Below are 7,402 nucleotides of genomic sequence, written 5' to 3' on the forward strand. Positions count from 1 at the left end.
CAGGGCAAGAAACCTTAAAAAGTAAAAGAGGTAGCAAAGATCAGGCCTCATCAAAGGAATATCATGATGTGACAATCTCTGTCCCTAAGAGACATATTCTAAAGGAAAGTCTAAATGTCAAAGTATGGAAAAGAGGAAAAGGAAGAAGAGACTGAGACTATGAAGAGGCATGTTCATGTTCTCTGCCTCAGATAATACCTAACAACAACTACACAACAAAACCAGAAAGTATATGGTACTTAATCTGAGGGTCTGTCTAAAATTTGGATTTCCTTGCTGCCCTAATGGAACTGAAGAACTTCCAACAATGCACTGAAGGTAAAGCTCAAAAGAGGTCAGATACATCAGCCTGTCATCTCTTTATCATCTCCTGCACAAGGGTACAAACTAAAATTGTCTTCTGAAATTTTCTAGCATTCAGAAGAAATCAGATTTGCAATGTTACAAATAAAGACTCTGAAACAGTGATAACCTCTCCAGCAGTTTCTTCTGCACTTGTACTGCACCTGATTTCTCAAATACCAAGGGAACTAACCACTCAAGATGTCTTCTCTTTATTCGCGGAGAATGTCCAACAGCTCAATAAAACAAAGGTACTTTTCATTGTTCCTCTCTAGATTATTTTCATTAGCTGTGCAAGTTAGCAAGGTAGCAACTGATGTGTTGGCATGCAGAATTTTCCATGCTGTGGAAAACTGCTATTTATTTAGGAAACACAGTAAATTCTTCCTCACAAGTCACTGCATGAGCTCTGAATGGCAACTGGCAGCTGAGTCTGAGCAACTGATATAAAGAGAAAATGGTTAGTATTTTATTCTCCTATCCCATAAGCCATCTAGTCACTTGTAAATACATTGCAATTATAGATGTTTTAAATTTCACCTTTCCTGGAAAACTCAAAGTACACTCAGAATGATAAATGAATATGAACTTATGGTCCATCTGTGGTCCCATATAAGTCAATGATCCCATTGATTGCAAACCAGAACAGAATTTCTTCACTAACACCTAAAGAATATATGAAATTCTTGATTTATTCAGACTATTATTAACCTTTTATGTAGCACTTCTATTAACCTTTTATGTATTTCTGTGGGCTACTGCTGAAGGATGCATGGAAGGAATGAAATAAGTATTTTGAAAACACTTTTTAAAAACAGGTGATGTATTAGAATCATGATCATTTTCCTTTTAAAAACCAATGAAATATTCATGGAAAGGGTTGACACAGTTTTGAGGGTATCAAAAGAGACTAAACTCCCATCAGGCTTCAGGCACAGCTTTTCATTCTTACCATCCATTCACATGCCCCTTCCATCCTTGTTCCCAAAGCAATAAAAATTATGTGGGTTTTTTCTTCTTTTTTTTTACACTTGCAGCATACCTCCGGCACTTAGCTTTAATGGTTCTGGACAATATTGGAAGAGCTTGCACTTTTCCTTCTCTTTTTATTTAAATTACAAATATTTGACAAACTGCTTCTATCCTGGAGGATTTCAAATCCCCTCAGATTTAAAACACAGCTCGCTTTTAAAAAGCTGCTAACAGAAGAAAAAGTTTAATATTTGCAATTAAACATGTTTTTATTGTTCTTACTATACTAAGGGTGCTCATATCAAAAGAGAATATTTTTTCCCTTGTCCTTGTTTATTTTTTAATTAGGTCAGTCTTCCCTTTCATATCCCGTTCACGAGTTCAGCCTCTAATGGCAGTGTCAGTTAGCAATCAGCTTCTAGGAAAGACTATAATAACTTAGTGATCTTCTAAGTCATGAAAAAATACACAAAAATATCCAAGCTTATAAAGGATCAATCAATTTTTTTCATTATCTAAGATGGTGAGATTCCCAAGTACCCAAGTTAGGAACTGCTTTTTCTTAGCTCATCAGCAGAAAGAGGAAGTTCTTGTAGTGGTAGGGCAGCACACGAGACCCAGCATCTTGAGAAGCTGATATAGAAAACTCAAGCAAAATAAAAGCATAGTGCTGCTCCCCAAAATGGGAAGCTCCCAGAAAGATGTGTTCTGTCTGCCAGAGTTAGTAAATGTCTCTGGAGAACACAATTATAAATCTTAATTTGCTGTTTCCTAGTGGTATTGATTGTTGTAGAAAGCACATTTGTGCCCACTCGGATACAGGATGTGTTCTGCTGTCACCTTCACAGCCTCCTCTCTAGAAAAGTGCCAGATGCTGCCATACCTTTGGAGAGAAGCCAAATGTGCACAATAGGCAAGAAGCAATTGCGAGGACTAAAGGGAAGTGCTAATCAATGATCTTAAACAAAAGGAGGATGGACGTGCAAGAATATAATGCAGGTATAAAGTTAGAGGGTAACAGTCCAACCAATCACAGAATCACACAATCATGGAGTGGCTTGGATTGGAAGGGACCTTAAAGATTATCTAGTTACAACCCCTCTGCCGTGGGCAGGGACACCTCCCACCAGACCAGGTTGCACAAAGCCCCACACAGCCTGGCCTTGAACACTTCCAGGGAAGTTCACAGCTTCTCTGGGCAACATGTTCCAGAGTCTCACCACCCTCACAGAAAAAAATTTCTTCTTATTATCTAATCTAAACCTGCCCTCTTTCAGTTTGAAGCCATTCCCCTTTGTCCTGTCACTACCTGCCCTTGTAAAAAGTCTCTCTCCATCTTTCTTGTAGGCACCCTTCAGGTATTGGAAGGCCACAGCTAAGTCACCTCAAAGCCTTCTCTTCTCTAGGCTGAAGAATCTCAATTCTCTCAGCTTTTCCCCTAGAAAATGTGATCCATCCCTTTAAGAATTTTGGTGGCTCCTCCTATGGACTCACTGACTGTTCGTGTCTTTTCTCCTGTTCCCACTGTTTTGGTCTGCTTGTTGCTGAGGTGGGTTTTTCCCCCTCCAAATCCTTTCTGCTTTCTTCTACTTGCCAAAAGTACTACTGCAATATCAAGGGAGAGGGAATCAGACCTTGAGAACAAGCAGGAGGGGACAGATAAAAATGGCTTTTCAGCATCTGGGGAGTAGCTTTGTAATGGAGAAAACTTCTTACTTACATATGTGCTACTTGCACTGCTTGATTTAATTTCTTTCATTTCTGCTTTGCATTAACATTCAAGGCACACTGAGAAGAAGAATCTTATTTTTTACTGAAGAGATATAATCAAGCATCCTTTCCCATATATCTAAAACAAAGACGTCTGGAAATAAGAGCCATGCTGCAAGGAGGCCTTGTGACATTATTCCCATGACAAGGCTCTACTAATCACTGAGAAGCATTTCACATGTTGTGGTAATTTGCAGTAAAAACTGCCACAGATGGTGTTAGTTAACTTTTGTGGAGTTTGTGAGATTAGTATTGGCTACAAGTCTATCTCCACATGTTTCTGTGATACCGAAAAGAGTACAGAGATAGAGCAGCCCAAATAATCACAAATTTTTCTTAAAGGAGATTTTGTTGAGACTCGTTATCACTACAACCTCTGTAGTAATATGGGGACCAGATACAGTGAGCTGTATAAATCCAGCTCTAATTTCCCCTCCATAAATAATCTGTAAATGGTGCCTGATTAGCTGTTGTTTCTCCACATGCTGCTAATCCACGTAATCCTTTAAAACACAAAAGCAAAAGGTACAACCCCTTCACTAGCAGCACTTTTGCTCCCTCCCAGCACCTGTCTCCTTACTGAGACAATCTTACCCCCCAACCTCACAGTATAGGTCTGTGTTGACCTTACCAGACCTCCTCTAATCACAGAGGAATGTCCAAGCAAATAAATGTTAACCTCATGCACCATAAGAATAAGGCAGAAAAAGCAATACTTCTGTTTGCTTTCTAAATTATTTGATTTAATTGTGCCAAAAAGCAAACTGAATCTCTGGGTTAAGTGATGGGGAGCACAACATTCATCTTGTCAAAGCAGCACAACAAACACATACAGAGTAAGCTCAGAGTTACACAATAGGCACCGGGGGTGCTGGATGATGTCAAGGACCATGGTATAACAGTGTACACTGGGAACATGTCCTCAAATGGGGCATTTCCAAGCACAGGTTCCATTAGGAAGCACTATACTGGCTTGTGAAGCAGGTGTACAGCTGGAGCGAGAGGTACTCTACTACGAATCCATGAGTGTTAGACGCAGGATTGGACAAGTGAATGTAGGCAAGGTGCCTCAGGACACAGCTCTGCAGAGCCCTGTGCTCTGGACTTGCTACTTTGACTGTTTCCTTCCCAGATAAAACATAAGAAGAATTAATTTAGATCTTCTTGTTGGTTTTGTGTTGCTTATTGGTTTTTTCTCAAGCAGGGAAAGGTTGTTCCTTCTTCTTGCCTTGAGAAAAGAGCCTCCATGCATCCACACTGTGTACATCTGTTGATTGCTAAAGGAGGTTTTCAAGGCTTTCCCTGTTCCTCTTGACCTTGCTCCTAATTGTATCTACCTGCACCCAAGCTACCCCTACCAAGGCATCACAGGCTTTTATTTTCTACCTAGCACTTGCTGCCAGGTCTTTTATCCCTTTTGATATTTTTTTTTTGCACCCCAATTCTTCAGCTACCTTCACACAGACCCTATCTTAATTTTAAAGTATTCTTCGAGTATGAAATTTCCTTCCACTTTCTTGAAGAGATCTCACAGAAGAAGGCAACTGAAGGGTGGGGCAGAAAGAGAAAGGACAGAAATTCAGAACTCCATGCACCAATGCAACTGTCCTTTGCATCTCAGAAGTGACAGGCCAGACAAAGAACATTGAAGCCTCTGAGTCTAGACAGGTTTAACTCCTCATTCTGCAGTTCACAGTCATCAGAAGTCAGACCTCCAAGACAATCAGGACACGTCTGTAAAGCTATGCTGCCCACTGACCTTATAGCCATGAATTCTTACAAGCTTTGCAAAGGGGGAAGGATGCACAGCACACCCTTTTTTGGGTAGGATATAGGTCAGTTTTACAACACAAAGGTGTACATGCCACATAACTCTGACTTAGCCAGGTACCTATACAAGAATCCCTGAAAATACAGCAGCATGTTTGAGGACTTCCTGGTGTGTAGAGATGGTGTCCATGCCCTGTGTAACCCTACCATCCTTGCTAATGCTGCAGTCTCAGTTATTTGGAAGCCACTGAGATACCGTTGCCCTGGCTACACTCACATCTCCCTTTGCAGGGCAGACCCAGCAACACATGACTTCCATAAAGATTGCCACAGCTGTAAAAGAAGCAGAGGATTGAAAGCAGAAGGGAAATATTAGCTCAGACATAGCTCTGTTTTGTTTTTGTTCTCCACAGCAGTGAGCTCAGCTTAGAAAGGTGTAAGTCTTCACAACCACAGCCCAGAAAAACAATTTCCTGTTTTCTCCTGGCAAACACTAACCCCACACAGCCTCTATAACCAGACACTGCCACAGCACTTGTACCATTCTGAACATGGCCTTTCACTCCCTGCATACAGCAGTTCTCTCAGGCAACTGTAAATGCTTATGAGCAGTTTTCTGATAAAGACATAGACACATCCTTGCAATGAAACCAATCTTCTCTAGCTCAGGAATCGTTATAATTTCATCTGATTTGAGGGACCAGGCATATGTTGTTCAATCATGAAGACCAAATATTTATTCTGGCCACTTCAAAAATACCTTGTGGGCTAACGTTGGCTTGCCCAGCTCTTTGCTAAACAATTGCAAATGAGAAACATTCAAGAAATCACAGCTCGTTTGTGCGTAATTTGTACACTTGGTGCAGAAAGTGCCATGCATCTCAGCTAAACCACTTGCAATGAATAATTCCACCATTCAGCACAGATGCTAAGCATTGGAAGTTTACAGAACATTATGGAAATGTATCTTCCATCCTCAGGAGATGGGAGAATTTTAATTCCTGGCACTGAAGGCAGGCTTGAATGAGAATATGATTAAACTTTTATAACTGCTCGATGTTTTCTTGGCTCAATCAATATTCTTTTCAATAAGCCCTTGGCCTGTTTTGGAAACACTGCCAATGTTTGTTGTTCAGTAAATGGGGTTTTATTCTTCATTCCCACTGATCTGATCAACAGAATGACATTGATCACAATGAGTGCTGTGTTCAAACATTTTAAAACAATTTAATCTGCTCATGCAGGACAGAGGTTAGGTAGCAGTGATGATTACAGCACATCTTTTAGTGGCCTTTGTTACAGATGAATGTGGTTTTATATCACCTCCAATGTATCCAACTGCAATCATCCATTTGTGCAAGCTGGCAGGAACGAATGGGGTCACACTTTCCTTCAAAGGCAGATTGAAAGGGACACGACAGGCAGCCGTGCATGCCTCAGGAGGACAAGCATCCAGGGGGGACATCCTGAGCCTTCCATACTGATGTCTGTGGGACCACCCAGGGAAATTGGCTATGATTATTTAGATGTTAATACTGTCAAGCAGGGGGATGCTAGACTAGAATTTAGGGTGCGCTTACAGCCTATTCACTGATGAGCCAACAGCATGTGCACAACCTTGGGCAAATCACTTAGCACTGTGCCTTAGGTATTCTGCCTATTGAGGCAAGGTTAATAATTCTTGCCATGTTTTGTGAAGCACTTTAAAATCTATGCAAGAGAGAGGCATGATGTGACTGTTGAGTTATGGCATTTGTTCAGCACATTGGTGACACTCAGTTCTTAGCCAACCCAAGCAGGAGCTACAGAGCTACTTCTACAAAATGCCAGAGAGAGTGCAGAGTTTGGACAGTTTCAACAGGTGCTGAAAACTGAGGACAGTGGTGAGTAGTGAAAGGGACAAGAATTGCTCTTTCCTTTTCAAGGAAATTCTCATCCTTTGCTTCAATGGTAATACAATCCTATTAGGTCAGATTCCTGAGCTTTGTGCCCTGAGTCCTAAATGATTAAAAATTATTTTTGTTCTCACTTCTGCATTCCCACATGTGATGGGGAAAGAATTCACCATTTCATGGTGATTGTTGTCCTAGTAATTCCTTATTCCTCTCTTCACAGACAGGGGAGGTGAACTTGGGACCTGTCTTTATAAATGAGCTGGCAGTCAGACACATTTCAGTGATCAGAAAGCTTCAGAAATAACCAGGTTATACAGCAGAAATAACCTGCTGTAGGCCTAATCCTGCCAGCAGCCAAGCCTCCACAAGCACCCAAGGACAGGGAAGAGAAAATGAAGAGAAAATGTAAGAAAACTGAGGAGTCAAGATAAAGACACTTGAGTAAGTTACGGAAGGGGGAAACCAATCCTGTGAAAACAAAGTGATGTGTAGCCAATGACTCACTATTTCCCACAAGAGAAGTCTCCAAGCAATGGCCAATATGAAAGAAAAAAGCCCTTATTTTCTTCTTCCTCTACCCCAGGTTTTACTGCTGAGCAAAACGTTGTATGGCATGGAACATCCCTTTGATCATTTCAGGTCAGATTTCTTAT

The sequence above is a fragment of the Corvus cornix genome, chromosome 1, assembly GCF_000738735.6.
Source record: "Corvus cornix cornix isolate S_Up_H32 chromosome 1, ASM73873v5, whole genome shotgun sequence".
In the NCBI taxonomy this organism is placed as follows: Eukaryota; Metazoa; Chordata; class Aves; order Passeriformes; family Corvidae; genus Corvus; species Corvus cornix.